At 33.1% G+C, this 17,682-nt stretch overlaps 1 protein-coding gene across 1 annotated transcript in view; it reads left to right on the plus strand.

Annotated features, from left to right (window-relative positions):
* EYS (EGF-like photoreceptor maintenance factor) overlaps nt 1-17,682 on the plus strand; it is a 1,642,296-nt gene that overhangs the window by 285,925 nt on the left and 1,338,689 nt on the right.

Consider the following 17,682-nt stretch of genomic DNA (forward strand, 5'->3'; position numbering starts at 1 on the left):
ACAAAAAAGATGAAAAGGAATAGATTATAGAGGAATAACTTTTCTATATCACACTGAAATTGTTAGTATAAATCCATGGTAAATGTTGGTAAATTAAGATGTACCTGGAGATAAACTCCAGAGCAACTGCTAAGAAAATAGCTCGTATAATAACAGTAAAAATAGCATTGATGGAATTAAAATGCTGGCATAGATTGATATTTACTTAATACAAAAGAAGTAGTCAGAAGAATAGAGATACAAAAATTATGAGACATGGGGAAAACAAAAAGAATGGCAGACATAAATCCAGCTATATCAATAATAAAATTTAAATGAATTAAATAATAAATCCAATTAAAAGTTATAGATTTGCAGACTGGATATATTCTGTATTTAGTCAATTGTATACTGTCTACAGAAGATAAACTTTAGATCCAAACATACAAATATGTTTAAAGTGAAAAAAAATGATGTGTAATTCAAACAACAACCATAAGAAAGCTAGAGTGTCTATATACCAATATCATAGAATAAATCATAAAAGAAAAATACACAGCTACTAGAGAAAATGAAAGACATTTTATAATGATAAAAGAGTCAAACCATCAGAAGATACAGTGATTTTATGTAGATACGCACACACAGACACACACACAACTAACAAGAGAGCCCCAAAATACATGAAGCAAAAAATAGAAGAATTGAAGAGAGAAATATCCAATTCAATAATAATAGTTGAATATTCTAATATTCCACTTTCAATAACAGATATAACACTTAGCAAAAAATCAACAAAGATATAGAAGATTTGAACAACACTGTAAATCACCTGGAGCTAGCAGATATCTAAAAAACACATTACCCAACAACAGCAGAAAAAACTTCTTAAATGTACATGGACCATTTTCCAGGATAGATCATATGCTATGCTATAAAACAAGCTGCACTATATCTAAAAGGATTGGAATAATAAAAAGGATGGTCTTGGATCAAAATAGAATGAGATTCAGGACTCAAGAACAAGTGACTTGGTAAATTCAGAATTATGTGGAAATAACACAATCCACATTAACCAATAGGTGCTAAAGAAATTACAAGGAAAATAAGAAATTATAAGAAAATAATTTTAGATGAATGAAAATGAACACAATGTATCAAAACTCATGGGTTATAGTTGAGACAGTGCTTATAATAAAATCATTTTGTGATGTAACTGTCCTTTTTCTCATTTTGTGTTTCTCTTTGTTTATAATCATTTCATTTTTTTTGATATTCAGAGAATCTTGACATTTTTGCAGTTGAAATTAGCAACACTTTTATGAGTTCTTGATATTATCTCATAATTAATCCTAAAAATGGAGCCCAGCATATTTTGCAGATATAAAAATTTTATATAAAATTAACAGTTCTCTATATCAGTCACAACATCTAGAAATTATTAAATAATGTGATATCACATATTATAATGATAAAGATATGCAAAAATCTCAGAATTATTTTAACAAAAGTTAACTCAAATTCTCTGTTAAAACAATTGTCTAAATACCACTAAATTCAATGAAAAGAAAATATTATATAGACTCTGAATAAACTGAAATATAATCCATGGTCTTAGATATAATGCCCTAAATTGACTAAGACAGTAATTCTTCTCAAATTAATTCACACTTGCATTTAATACAATAACAAAAATATTGCAGATTATTTTAGAAACTAATCAACATGTTCTAAAATTTATATAAGAGTAATGTTTTATAAATAGCTAAGTGGTCTTTGAAAAGGAAGACTAATGGAGTGAGACTTCTTGAGCCATCTGGTATGACAGACTACAATACCCAAATGGAGGCTTTGTAGAAACAAACAATGGGCCAACAGAGACCTCTGCAACAACATATGTACATATGGGGATCTTGATGTATGAGAAATTTGGCCATAATTTGATGTGAACACACGAGACTCTTTAGTAAATGGTATTAGGGATATGGTTCATTATGAGACCATAAATGAAACTGGATTACAACCTTGCACTTCATATAGAAGCAGACTCCAAATGTATTTAGAGATCTAAAAGTATAAGGTAAAACGATGAACTGAAAGAAATACAGAAAAATATCTTTGTGGTTTGGGGATGGAGAAATTTTTAAATAAAACTCCCAAATACAACTCATAAAGCAAAATAATAATGGTAGTATTGTAATAATATTAGAGGATTTCTTTCTAATGAAGGACAGTAATAATAATAATGACAGATGATTGATAAATAATGCATAAACATTTTTCTATTGAAGTATACTTTATATGAGTACAGCTTAAAATGTCATATAATGTAAATGAAGTGATTCACACGGGTTTAAGTATTAGCACATTTTTGCCCTAAAGTGTTCAGAAAACATTTTCTAGGAAATTGGAAAACCTTTAATAAGAGAAAGAAAGAAAGAAAAGAAAGAAAGAAAGAAAGAGAGAGAGAGAGAGAGAGAGAGAGAGAGAGAGAGAGAAAGAAAGAGAGAAAGAGAGAAAGAGAGAAAAAAAGAAAGAAAGAAGAAAGAAAGAAAGAAAGAAAGAAAGAAAGAAAGAAAGAAAGAAAGAAAGAAAGAAAGAAAGAAAGAAAGAAAGAAAGAAAGAAAGAAAGAAAGATGCCACCAACAACATTGATGCTCCAGACTTCACAGGATAGCTTTTAGTAAGTATAGGGTCATAATATCTTAACATCAGGCTCAAAATATGAAGTATTCTTGACTCCAGTCTCTTTTTGAAGCTACAAATTCATGCCTAAGTCACCAATATGTACTTATCTCCAAAAATATCATATGAAAATGAAATACATTCATTTATACATTTATTCAAATTTATCGAAAACCCTCTGATTGGAAGATATTATACAGAATTTTGTGAAAGTGAGACCTGGTACTTGTCCTCAGGTAATGTGCCACACATAGGTAAATTTATATTCTCTTCAAAACACATCTCAGTGGTTGTTCTATTTCATTAAGAAAGCAAATATCTCTTTAAAGTACTAAAGTAACTATTATTTTCACTTTCTGAACATACAAGTACCTTGCTTATAGCTGTTATGATGTGTTTTCTGGCTTTCTTTTTGGAAGCTTTAAATTAAACTTGCTTTCTTTATAGGCTATTTTGGGAGATTCACATTTTCTATATATTGCTAACTATAACCAAACCACAATTTTTCATTTATAAGCAAGAGTTCTGGTTGGAAATGTAAAATCTTAAAGTCCGTGAGAAAATCAGGTGTAGCTTCACAACCTATTTCTGTAGAGTCAGGAAGATGTATAAATAGAGCTTTAAGTGAATTTGCTACAAAAATACAATATATTTTGTTCAGGGTTTTCTTAAATTATTTCTAAACAAGAGAATCTAATAATTATTTATTCTAAGACTATTGCAATTTTTGTCATGTTGGTAATGACTTTTATTAGCAAGTTGAATTACTTCTTTTGTTTTTATTTATTTATTTTGATTTCAATTGTACCATGCTAACTTTTCTGCCTTCAAACAAAAGTTGTATGTGCTTACATTTTACCTTAAAAAAAGAGAGAGAGAGAGAGAGAGAAAAGAAACTGAACTACATAACTACATATAAAACTGGCATATTATATATGTATATGTAATATGCACATTTATTTTTGACTAGGCTTGGTACCACTGAATTTTGTTTCTCTGGTGTCTAATGCATTAACATCAGCATCATTTTGTCTAATGCATTTACATGCACTGATTTTTTTCTCCTCTTTATTATGCCATGAAAAACCAAATAACCTTGCTTCCTCAAACTTTATAGTAAGATTATAGAGATCATTCATTTTAACAATTCTTAAGCAGATAACGTTGTATTATTCATATATATGACAAAATTAATTACAATAAACTTCATTAAATAAAGCACTTTCATATAATTAAGTTTCAACTATGGTAGGGATTGAAACTTAGTTCATGCATACACAATTATCTCTGATTTATTTTTTCCAATATGTATGTTATGCATTTAAAGTAAAAGTTTGATTCCATTATTGCTTCATCTTCTATGACTTAGGCTTTAATTTCATATCTCAAACAATAAAACATTTTTATGCATGTTTTATGATTTTGTATGATCTGGGCCAGATTTTTATTTTAATTCATAATATTTAAATAGTTTTTTATAAGTCTAACAATTTGGCATTGCTTTTCAAATTGTCTCCTAAGACTTGGACTTTCATGAAACCTTTTATATGGAAGCTTTAAGAAGATGACCTTTCTTTTGAGTGTAGCTTACTCAATTTTAAAAAGTATTTGTTGATTATTTAATGAAACAATAATTAATGATACATTCACTGTTTATAAGCCATATAGGTCATAACCTTAGGACTTAGGGTAATAAGTAGAGTATTAGATTTAGTTTCTTCTATCTCTATAAAAGAAAATTTCCATTGAAAATCTAAATGAGGAAAAAAGCCTATGAATTATAATATTTAAAAATTAGGCCATATTTTCAACTTATAGACTTTTATCCAATAGGTCTCTGATTTTTCTTTTGCATCATTTTATTCACTTGCTTTAAATGTAAGTATAACTTAAAATTTATTTATTTAATAATACAGTTAGTAATACATTCATAAAGTCTTTTAGTCTGATTTATTTTTTCAAAGTAAAAATTTATTTGCATTAACAGAATATTTTCACATTATCAACAATATATTTATAGGCAACCAGAATCTTCATGATATTTTATAAAAATTTATGTACTTGTTGCTAAATAGCTTTCAGTTTAATAGTCATTTATTAATATCTTAACACTGCATATCCATATACACATATAGAATTCACTTACATTTAATAATTATGATGACAAAATGCTTGACATACTAGTACATGGTTAGATGAAAAGTGGTGAGGGCTTTTGTAAATTGGAGAAATATTTTTTAGCTCAATGATTTTTAAGGATATGGTCTTGTCTTCTGGGGGCATGTTGGCAATTTCTAGGGTCATTTTCAATATTCAGAATAATTTGATGGAACATCTGGCATTTAACAGGTGGGTAGTGAATGATGAGTTTAATAAATCTTTCAATGCACAGAACAGTTCCGTGAAAAGAAAAAATGGTTCATGGGTCACACAATTCCTAAAAGTCTTGGAATACATTAATGTGTATATAAAACCTATTTATAAATATCTAACCTTTATCTAAACTTCATTTTACATATCAGCACAAAATATTTTTACAAAATCATTGGATATTTCAGGAATGAAACTTTTATGTTAATCAAATGAATATTATTTTTATTCAGAGATGTATTAGAGTTTGTTAACCATATTGAAAAAAATCACATCTATCTACCTGAATTTCTAATGTCAAACTATCCAGTCATTACTGATGTCATGCTAAAGGGTAATTATGTGCATCGTTGTAAACAGCTAATCACTTCCATGTATCGTCTAGTTCAGTTATTCCATAGTATTTTTATAGAGAAATATATGCAATTACAAGTTAGTGGTCTTTTTTTTTTTTTTTTTTTTGAGACATAGTCTAGTTTTGTTGCCCAGGCTAGAGTGAGTGCCATGGCATTAGCCTAGCTCACAGAAACCTCAAACTCCTAGGCTCAAGCGATCCTCCTGCCTCAGCCTCCCAAATAGCTGGGATTACAGGCATGCACCACCCTGCCTGGCTAATTTTTTCTATATATATTAGTTGTCCAATTAATTTCTTTCTATTTATAGTAGAGATGGGGTATTGCTCTTGCTCAGGCTGGTTTTGAACTCCTGACCTCAAGCAATCCACCCGCCTTGGCCTCCCAGAGTGCTAGGATTACAGGCGTGAGCCACCATGCCCGGCCCAGGTTAGTGGTCTTTACTACTTTTTGTTAATATATTAGAGTTTGTACATTATATTGATTGATTTTTAATATTAAGTGTGTAGATAGCTTATGTCTACAAATTCAATTATATGAAGTAAAGAGGGTGCTACAAAAAAATCAGAAACGTACTATAAATAGAAAATATTGGTCTGATTGATTTGAGTATATCTGCTTTAGCAGATGTTTAAAAATTAAATATTAATTTGCATTTCCCTGATGCTTAGTGACATTGAACATTTTTTAATATGTTTGTCAGCCATTTGTATATCTTCTTTTGAAAAATATATGTTCATGTCTTTTGTCCACTTTTTGATGAGACAAAAGATGTTTGTTTGTTTGTTTGTTTTCCTGCTGATTTGAGTTCTTTGTAAATTCTGGATATTAGCCCTTTGTTGAATGTTTAGTTTGCAAATACTTTCTCTCATTTTGTAGATGCTTATTTGATTTTATGATTATTTCCTTTCCTGTGCAGAAACTTTTTAGTTTAATTATGTCTCATTTATTTATTTGTGTTGTTGCTGTATTTGCTTTTGTGATCTTAGTCGTAAATTCTTTGCATAAGTCAATGTCCAGAAGAGTTTTTCTTACATTTTCTTCTAGAATTATTATGGTGTCAGGTCTTACATTTAGGTTTTTAGTCCATTTTGAGTTGATTTTTGTATATAGTGAAAAATAGGGACACAATTTCATTCTTCAGTATGTGGCTATCCAATTTTCCAGCATTGTTTATTGAATAGGGTGTTCTTTATTCAATGTATGTTGTTGTCTACTTTGTTGACAGTAGGTTAGTATTAGCTATGTGGTTTTATTCTGTGTTGTCTATTCTGTTCCATTGATCTAAGTGGCTGCTCTTATACCAGTACCATGCTGTTTTGGTGTGTAAAACCACAAGGAGATACCACCTTACTCTTGTCAAAATGGCCATTATTAAAAAGTCAAAAAACAATAGATGTTGATGTGGATGAGTTGAAAAGGAAATGCTCAGTCACTGTTGGTGGGAATGTAAATTAGTACAACCTAATTTACTGAAAAACAGTATGGAGATGCCTCAAAGAACTAAAAGTAGACCTACCATTCAATCAAGCAATTCCACTACTGAGTATTCACCCAAAGGGAAAGGACACCTGCACCTGAATGTTTACTGCAGCACAATTTACAATTGGAAAGATATAAAATCAGTCTAGGTGCCCATCAACTGATGAATGAACAAAGAAAATGTTTTTTTATACATACACACACACACACACACACACACACACACACACACACACACACAATGGAATGCTACTTAGCCACAAAAAAGGAATGAAATAATGTCTTCTGCAGCAACTAGGTGGAACTGGAGACTAAGTATCCGACTTATCCTAAGTATCTCAGGAACAGAAAAACAAACACCACATATTCTCACTTATATCTGAGAGGTAAACAATGTGTATATACTGTCATAAAATGTTATAATGGACATTGGAAATTAGGAAATGGGGAGTACAACAGGGGGATGAAGGACCAATAAATACCTATTAGGTACAATGTACACTGTTCTGGTGACAGGTACACTAAAAGCCCTGACTTCACCATTACATAGAATTCATCTATTTAACAAAAACACTTGTATTCCCTTAATCTATTGAAATAAAAAAGCATTAAATACTAAAGGACATTAAGATTGTATTTAAAGTTTAAAAAAAAATAGATCAGATTTTTCTCAACCATGAAGATATAAGCAAAAGAGCTATGGGCCTGTTCTCCACTATAGCAAGAGCCCTCATATTGAAACAAGAAAGAACTTCAAAAGAATCATGGCTGTGTGCAGTTATACATAGAGATATATAGGTGTATGTATAATCACCTTCATATATCATTATTAAAGTTTTTTTCTGATATTGAGTGAATTTCCTTCTTTCATACTTTTAATAATGTAAATGAAAGTTAAATCAGTTAAATTGAGACTATAACAAAATGGTGATGTGGCTTGTATAGATACAAAAATACTAATTATACAATATTTCACAGATATTAATCAAAGTAAGAGTTACTTGTTAAACTATAATTCTCAAAGATGTTTTCTGAATTAATGCCATAGGAATTTCTTAGAAATTTAACACATTCTTTTGGTGCATTAAGTAGGACATAATACTAATCCAAATTGATCTTTAAATATAACAGTCAAGCTTTAAAAATAATTGATAAACTTTAGAAATACTTGAAGAATATAGACTTTATGAGTTCTTCCAATAAACAAAATAAAACAAACAAACAAAAACAGAATATTTTAAATACAAGAAAACTACCAAGGATGAAGGAAAAACTCTGGAAATAAATGGAACATGAGTGTTGAGTCTATTTAAATGTAGGTATAAAATTAAATAATCCTAAAATTTTGATTACATGCATTATACAAAAAAATTAAACAGAAGACATTATGGTGATTTGTAATTATATCTATTTTTTATTTTTCTTAAGAGAAATACAGCAACAAAATTTTAATTGTTTAATTTGAAATTAGAAACAACAGAAATAATAAAAATAAAGATATATTGCATCAAAATCATGAGATGAAAAGGAAAAAATGGAAACTTCCAGAAATAGTCTCATTTTCTAATCCCTCTAGCAAGATATTATTAGACAATCTCTGAGGTTGTTCACTCAAGGAATAGAAGGCTAAGGAGATTATTAATATATACATTTAAGAACACAACTAATAGAGGATCAAACCCAGAAAATATTGCAAATATCATACCACAAACCAATTTACAAAATAAAGAAATCAAATGCAAGTCATATAGCAAAACTGAAAACAAAAGGATTACATGCACACAGAATTAATTAACATCTATTAAATTAACATATATTAAAATACCTCAAATATCAAACTAAAACAAACTCAATTCTATGTTTTTTAAACAATGTTCATTTTAACAATTTGACTTAAAAAGATTAAAAGAAATAGAATAGAAAATAATACTGGAGAGATGCTAATTAAAACAAGGCTGGAACTACATGTTTGATATATCAATGTATCAAATTCAAGACAGAAAGTATTAAACGGATATAAAGTAGTTTACATTTAGCTTTATGTTGACATGATAATAGCATTTGCATTAAGAACAGTGCTGCCTCCTATTAATCCAGGTTCCTGAAAGTATTTAAGTATATGGACAAGTGAAAAAATGAGAAGGCATAAATTGGATAGAGGAAACAAAAGTATTATGGTTTGTAGATGAAATGATCTAGATTAATATAGAAAACTAAAAATATTGACCAAACAAAACCAAAAAACCCTTTTACAAATAAGAAAATAATTCTATATTGTGATCTATTAAAATATCAATATAAGAAATGTATAGATTTCCAATAAAAAGCAAATGTCACTTAGAAAATAAAATGAAGGAAAATATCTCATTTATAATAGTAATCAAAAAGATAAAATACCTAGTCATAAACTTTTATGAATACATAACAAAAGAAAACTTTATATTCTAATGTATTGAACAAAAATAATTAAATGCTTGCAATTACATAGCATGTTCTTGGGTAGAATGGCTGAGTATTTTAAGTATGGAAATTATTTTTAAATTCATCTACAAATTTTATGTCATCTCATATAAAACAAAAATAAAACTATCTTCTTTTGCTACAAATATATGGAAGATAAAAGTTGAAAGAAAGAATAAAAACTATAAAAGAAGAGTAACGAGAAAATATATTAAAACAAAGTAATATAACATATTCCTAAGTGTTAAATACTTTCTTTTTAGGGAGAGTATAACTCATAGATATGAGTCAGATGTATATGTAAGAGTACATATATATACTTTTATAGATAGATTTCTAATCAATGGTAGAAAAAAAATTACTGCACTTCAAAATATATCAGATAATTCTTTCATGAAGTAAAACTATTACTTTCTAGAAGAGTATGAGCAAACATTTTTATATTCTTAATATAAGAAAGCTTTTCTAAACATGACACAAGATTCAGAAGCAATTAAAGGAAAAAATGATACAGGTGTTTGCATAAAAATATAAAACTTGTGAAGACATAAATTCAAAGACATCCAAATATCTAGAAAAATATTTACAATACATTAGACAAAATGTTATGATTTTAATTTAAGGATAATTTATAGGTCTGTTTTTAAATATGGCAAATTGAGTACATGTGCTTCCCTCTATTTTTTTTTCCCCAAATCCACTAAAATTATGGTCAAATGGAACAAAGAGCATAGAAAAGAAGACAATAGAATTTGGGATGTTAGAAGGCAGGCAAATAAGTGGCTGGCTCAGAAGACCAGAGATACCAAACTATTAATAAATGGGTGACAGAGGAGAAGCCATTGAGCAAGGTGAACACTCAAAAAACTGAGGAATTAGACTCACCAAGAATTTGTGATGAAATAGGATAAGTCTGAAAATCAAAAAATTGGTTAACAGCTTATATGAGCAGTTAGGCCCTTGGATACCCTTCCTTCATCCTGTGAGATCAACTCACCCTGGAACAATACACAGAGCCCAGGGACATGGTGCAATACTATTGAGGGGAAATTAACTAACAGATTACTCAAGAAACAAAGACAACACAGTCTTTTCTACTCTTCTACTCTAAAAATGTTGGTGGTGGCCTGGCCACTCCCGCTGACTGTCACTGACTGACCCTGGGAAAAAAGAATACAAACTCTGGGAGATGGAGGGTCCTTCAACAAATCTGCCAGGTCTCTTTCTGATCACATGCAATTAAGTTGGCCACTAGCAAACTTCACTCACAAATGAATACACAGAATTTCAAACTGTATATTTTTTGGTGATTTATTTTTCAATATTAGCGGAGAGTTTATCATAGCCATATATATTATATTGTCCCCAAGGAAATAGGAGAAAGGTAGAAGAATATTTTTTTTCAGACCTACAATGTCTGAACATTTTTACTTCTCAAGAAGCCTAACCTAGGCTGGGCGTGGTGGCTCACGCCTGTAATCTTAGCACTCTGGGAGGCCGGGGCGGGCGGATTGCTCGAGGTCAGGAGTTCGAAACCACCCTGAGCAAGAGTGAGACCCCGTCTCTACTATAAATAGAAAGAAGTTAATTGGCCAACTAATAAACATAGAAAAAATTAGCCAGGCATGGTGGCGCATGCCTGTAGTCCCAGCTATTTGGGAGGCTGAGGCAGAAGGATTGCTTGAGCCCAGGAGTTTGAGGTTGCTGTGAGCTAGGCTGACGCCACGGCACTCACTCTAGCCTAGGCAACAAAGTGAGACTCTGTCTCAAAAAAAAAAAAAAAAGCCTAACCTAAAAGTAATATGTATCACTTAAAATAAGAAGTAAACTAAAAAAAAAAAAAAAAAGGAGATGAGGATTTTAGGAAACTAAAGAAAGATTTCCATCCTAGAATATAGAAATTAAAATCCACAAGTTGAAAGTGAAGAGACACTTCTGAAGACACTGTGTAGTGAGTCTGTCAGGGTTGATTATTAGGGGTGTTGTCCCAGTTCTTTGGCTCCTTGCTTGGAAAAATCACAAGCAGGCCGGGTGTGGCAGAGTGATCACAGACACTTAGCACTTCCACACTAGCAGCTTTTATTGCAGGTTTTTCAGCACAGGAAGTGAAAGTACATTTCCTGAGGGGAAATGGGTCTATCTCCATGAGTGGAGAAGACACTGGGTCTTACCACACTTCTACTTTTATATCTATGCCTTATGATATGCTAAATGGGAGACAGAATAGTCATTATTTTCCTGGGTAAAGGGTGGAGAGTTCTTAGAGCTAAGCGCCCTCTCCAATTTTTTCCTTATAGGATAAATTCCAGGGGTTGCTATAAAATTTGTATACTGTCATAGCACTGCTGGGTGTGATTTTTGCTGTGCTAATGTATGTTAATTGAAAAAAAGGTTACCTTTCAATATGAGCTCCTACTTTCTGGGCATGCTACTGGCCAGGAAAAGTCCCTAACCTCAAGTTCCTGCTGTTTCAGATTTGGTTCTAAATACTCGTTGGCCTCCTCTATTTTGCCCCCCTCCTTTCTTCCTGTGGTTAGTGTTGCCAACCTGTATTTGTCACTAATAAGCCTATGGATCTATACAGGAGAGATATCTCTAAAGAAAATAAATAATAAGGCTGACAAGAAAATCCAATGTATTTTAAATATTGAATAACATTAGGGAGCAATTATGGTTTGCATACTTAGAATAATAACTAAACAAAATTTTAAAAAATATGGTGAATACTATTTAGAAAAAAAACAATGGTTCAGAAAAAGTGAATATATACTACCTGTTTCAGCTGTACATGTCATTGATAAAGTCATAATCATATTAAATTAATAGAAACTTAACAAAAAATTGACATAATCATATTGGGAGAATGATAAAAGGGGTTGAAGTGTGTGTGTGCACACGCGCTTGTGTTTGTGTGTGTGTATTTTGAGGTGGGAAGTAGTGTAAGAAATGTAAATGTTTATTTTCCATAGATGAAGTCAATGGATAATGTCTAATTTTTAAAAAAACAATAAGTATGAAGCACATTATTTGGAAATATTAAGATAAAAGAAGATAAACAGTTAAATATTTTAAAGTATTTTTATATATGCAGCATGATGAGTTGAAAATGGTAGATCAATAGATATCTGTATTTATGACAAGAATATTTACATATTATTTGATAAAAATAAAAATGAAAAATTAATCATAAGATTAAAACATGGAAATAAGTTTAAAACCAAAAGTGCATTTCAAACAATTTGGACATATTCCAGGGCATCAGAAGGTAGACCTTTCTAAGAACATCCCAATAAACTTCCAACCAATGACCATTAGAAGGCAACATATTGTTGGGTTAGTTTTGCAGTGTACAGGGGAGAAATGAAAGAGGCTAGAGTGAATTATACAAAAAACAAAGGAAGTATTAATATCTTATTTTCTCTTGAACTAATTATAAAATCAGGATTAAAAATATGAAGAACTCATCTATCTATAAAAATGAAAAATAAAAATTTTTCAAAACAATTTTTAAAAAAAACAAATAGTGTAGAAATATTGCCTCAAATAGGTACCTATTAAGAAACAAAAATATAAATGGCCAGTAACTGTATAAAAAGATATGTGCAGTTATTTATAAATTAAACAAATGAAAATCATTGCAAAAAAGATAGTTTTTTCCAGTGAGGTTGGTAAATATTAAAACATTTTGTGATATTCAGATCTCTCCAGGGTTTGGGAATCCCAGCATTCTTAAATATCAGAAATGGGACTGTCAGACAACTGGACACATCCTGACCATGGTGATCAGTTTGGGAGTGTGGATATGGTTGACATTGGTCTGGTGATGCTCATCCCAGGACTTGCCTGAGCAGTGGGAGGGGACAATCTTGCTTTCTGCTGGACCTGGAGCTGGGAGGATCTCAGCCTGGGGATTTTGGGGACCACATGACCTGGAAAATATCTACCTGCAAGGGAAGGGAAAGATGGCAGATGAGAAAAACCGCCAGCCAGAGTGTCTCTGCAAGAAAGACAGATTTTAGAAGAAAGTAAAAAAAAAAAAAAAAAAAGGCAGACAAACACAGATCAGATGAGGGTTGTAAGGAACGGTGCCTGACTCCAGGAAAAGAAGTTGCACAGGAAAACTGGAAAGAAAAAGGCTCCTGAGGGACTTGGAGACCAGTGAAAAGAGTAGGCAGAACAGTTAAATTTCCACTTCCTTGCACATTGGATTGCTAGTGGGCTCCTGAGTGGTTGGAGGGACCTGCCAACACCAGCCCAAAGATGGCTGATGCTAGTGAATGGTGAGCCTCTTGTGGACAGGGCACCCGGCTCCCAGCTCCCTCAGGGCACCTCCCGGCCCACAGACCTGAGCCAATCAGCAGGTGCCATATTGCTTCATTCCTCCCTTACTCTTCCCTACTCATGGCTGCTGAGAGAGACAATTTAGTCACCACCTAGAGGCATCTGCAGAAAACGGAACCCATCTTTTTGGAGCCCTACAGTGGACTGAGGGATAATTAGACTGTGAGCTCTCTACCCATCAGCCCTCCTAGATGCCACTTGCCTAGTGACTCCAGGAGAGCTGGGCAAATCCCAAAACAGAAATTGATCCAGCTTGGGCACCCTGTAGGTGACTTGAGACCAGCATTCCTCTCCCTAGCAGTGTCAGTGATTGATCTCCAGTGCCCTGGGGGCAGATCTACAGACCAAATTTCATACACTCAGGTCTCTATTGCATTGCCCCAGGGCAGAGAAGGGATATTTGTGAATGAGCCTACTGAGGTGTGTGGGCCTTCAGGGTCAGATCAGCATGCTTGGGGGGCAACCCTTCTCCCACAAGAGGGCGGTGTGCCCAGCTTAGGCTCCTTTCCTGGGCAGGGCCCTCATAGCTGGCACTACAACCAGGGGAGATGCACTGGCTTGAGGTCCTGCCTACTGGCAGAGACCTCATGGAATAGGGAGGGTGAAAATGAGAGAGGCCTGCTCCAAACTGCAGGTCTCAGACACTCCCACCCCCACATGAAGACTTTTCTGCTGAGTGGGGCCATTTAAGCCCCTCCCCAGCAACTTTGTTCAGAAGCAGAGAACAGAACTTTGACCCTTGATAACAGCATTTGTGGAGCTTGAGGGCAGGCTCATCCAATCCAGCTCCACCCAGACTCACTCACCCACCTGCCCTTACTGAGGTGGAGAACAAGGACATACCCGGAAGTCCCAGGTCCCCACCCACCACCTGAGGCACCAGAGTGCCTCTCCAGGGGAACGAGAGCTGGTTACAGGACCCAAAAACAACACTGCAACCTGTTCCTCCCAGCAAGTGCCCCCTACTAACAGGGAGGTCATTCTGCATACCCTTTAAGTGCATCTACTAACTCATCATACAGGGCGTGGTTGAATCTCATCCACAAAGACCATCTACTGGCTCAGAGACTAAACAGTGCATGTCATTATTCAAACAGAAATCTAAAGGTAACAAGCAACAGCTGCTCCAGATGGGAAGGAATAAAAGAAAGAACTCTGGAAATATGAAGAATTAAATAGAAAGCACACCATCAAAGGGGAACATCAGCTCTCTAGTAATGGACATCAACCAAATTCAGAACACTAAAATGACAGAAGAAGAATTTCAAACATGGATCATAAGAAAACTCGATAGGCAAGAAAAAATGGATAACCAACAAAAAGAAACCACAATCTCAGGTTACAAATCAGTAGAATTTCAATATGCCAATAACAGTCAAACTGAAAACCAAATCAAAGACTCAATACTCTTCACAATGGCAACAAAGAAAGTAAAATATCTAGGAACATATTTAACTAAGAAGGTAAAAGACCTCTACAGGGAGAAATATGAAACACTGAGGAAGGAAATAGCAGAGAACATAAACAGGTGGGAAACAATATCATGCTCAAGGGTCAGCAGAATGAACATTGTTAAACTGTCTATACTACCCAAAGTGCTCTACAGATTCAATGCAAAACCTATTAAAATACCAACATTGTTTTTCACAGATATAGAAAAAAATATTGTACACTTTGTATGGAAACAGAGGAGATCCCATATAGGCAAAGCAATCTTAATCAAAAGAACAAATTGGGAGGCATCAATTTACCAGACTTCAAGCTATACTACAAGGCTATAGTAACTCAAGCAGCATTTGACTGGCACAAGAACAAAGATATAGACTAATGGAACAGAACTGAGAAGAACCCAGACATAAAACCATCCTCATCTAGCTATTGACAAAGCAGACAAAAGCATACACTGGGGGAAAAAAAATCTTTATTCAATAAATGGTGCTGGTAAAACTGGATAGCCACATGTAGAAGACTGAAAGAGGATCTGCACATTTCACCTCTAACAAAAATCAGCTCACAATGGATAACAGACTTAAAAGTAAGGTGAGAAACTATAAGAATTCTAGAAGAAAATGTTGGAAAAACTCTTATAGACATTGGCCTAGGCAAAGAATTTATTAAGAAGACCCCAAAAGCAATCACAGCAACAACAAAAATGAATAAATAGGATCCTATCAAATTGAAAAGCTTCTGCACAGCCAAGGAAACTATCATGAGAGCAAATAGACAACCTACAGAATGGAAGAAAATATTTGCATGTTACATATCTTATAAACGGCTGATAACTAGAATTTATATAGAACTCAAAAAAATCAGCAAGAAAAATCAAACAGCTCTATCAAAAGTGGGCAAAGGGCAGGAACAGAAACTTTTCAAAAGAAGATAGACTAATGCCTAACAACATATGAAAAAATGCTCAACATCTCTAATAATCAGGGAAATGTAAATCAAAACCACAATGAGATATCACTTATCTCCAGTGAGAATGGCCTTAATCAAAAAGTCCCCAAACAATAAATGTTGGCATGGATGCGGAGAGATAGGAACACTCACACACTGCTGGTGGGACTGCAAATTAGTACAACCTCTGTGGAAAGCAATATGGAGATACCTCAAAGAGATTTAAGTAGAACTACAATTTGATCTAGGAATCCCATAACTAGGCATCTACCCAAAAGAACAAAAGATATTCTATAAAAAATACATCTGCACTAGAATGTTTATAGCAGCACAATTCACAATTGCAAAGATGTGGAAACAACCCAAGTGCCCATCAATACATGAGTAGATTAATAAAATGTGATCTATATATACCATGGAGTTCTACTCAGCTACAAAAAAACAGTGGTGGTCTAGCACTTCTTGTATTATCCTGGATAGCACTGGAACTCATTCTACCAAGTGAAGTATCCCAAGAGGGGAAAAACAAGCACTGGATTTACACATCATCAGTTAAGTGCATATATAGTAATAACATTCACTGGGTGTTGGGGAGATGGGAGGGGTGAGGAGGGGGAAAGGGGATGGGGATATATACACATAATGGGTGCAGTGCACACTGTCTGGGGGATGGGCACACTTGAAGCTCTGACTTTGGTGGGGCAAGGGCAATATACATAACCTAAACATTTGAACTCTTGTAATATGCTGTAATAAAAAAATTTAAAAATATCAAAAATGAAAATATAAGTTGCTACAGCCTTCCTAGAGTGGACTTCGATAAAAACTATTAAAATTACAAACTTATTTCCTTTTGATTAAGGCTATCCTGCATGGATTGCTTCTGAGGCCTTCATTTTAGGGTAGTTTTCTGAGCCTCATCCACATGACATCACCTGAATAAAGTGCAAAAAACCTTCAACACCAATTCCTAGCACTCAGACAATGACACAAAGTTGTAACATGTTTGTGTGTGTGTTTTTACATGACTATCAAGATTAAACTGTTTTAAAAACAATCTAAATAGTCTCAAAACATTTTCCAACTTGGATGTAAACTTGAGTACATGTACTTCCAAAGAGTAAGACTGTTTTGATATTCTCTTTGGATTTTAATAACCATTTTGTTTATCTTAAATTACTATATAATAATTAACAGCTTAGGGATTATTTTTATTATTTATTTTTTCCCTAGGCAAAAACTTTGCTATGGCAACCATAATGTACACATAGCCAGATAGTTTACAAAGAGTAGGACACATCTAGAGTGGGCAAGACCAAAGGGAAAATTAAAGCTTCCAATTTAACCTCTTGTAACTACAATTTCTAGGACAGCTCTGAATCCATAACAATACTGTATCAGATTATAGAAATAGAGATTATAGAAAGAGTGAGTTAGAAATATGTTTTATGTGAATTTTTCCACAAACATTGAAATCAGTGGAAGAAATTACACCTACAACTAGGGTTAAAAGACTGAAATCAAAATATCTTCATAAACCTTTAACCATAAGTTTCGGTTTTTGTGTTCCTGTTTACTTCATGTTTTACTTATTCTAATTTACTGACACTTATTT

The sequence above is a fragment of the Microcebus murinus genome, chromosome 5 (genome assembly GCF_040939455.1).
Source record: "Microcebus murinus isolate Inina chromosome 5, M.murinus_Inina_mat1.0, whole genome shotgun sequence".
Lineage (NCBI taxonomy): Eukaryota > Metazoa > Chordata > Mammalia > Primates > Cheirogaleidae > Microcebus > Microcebus murinus.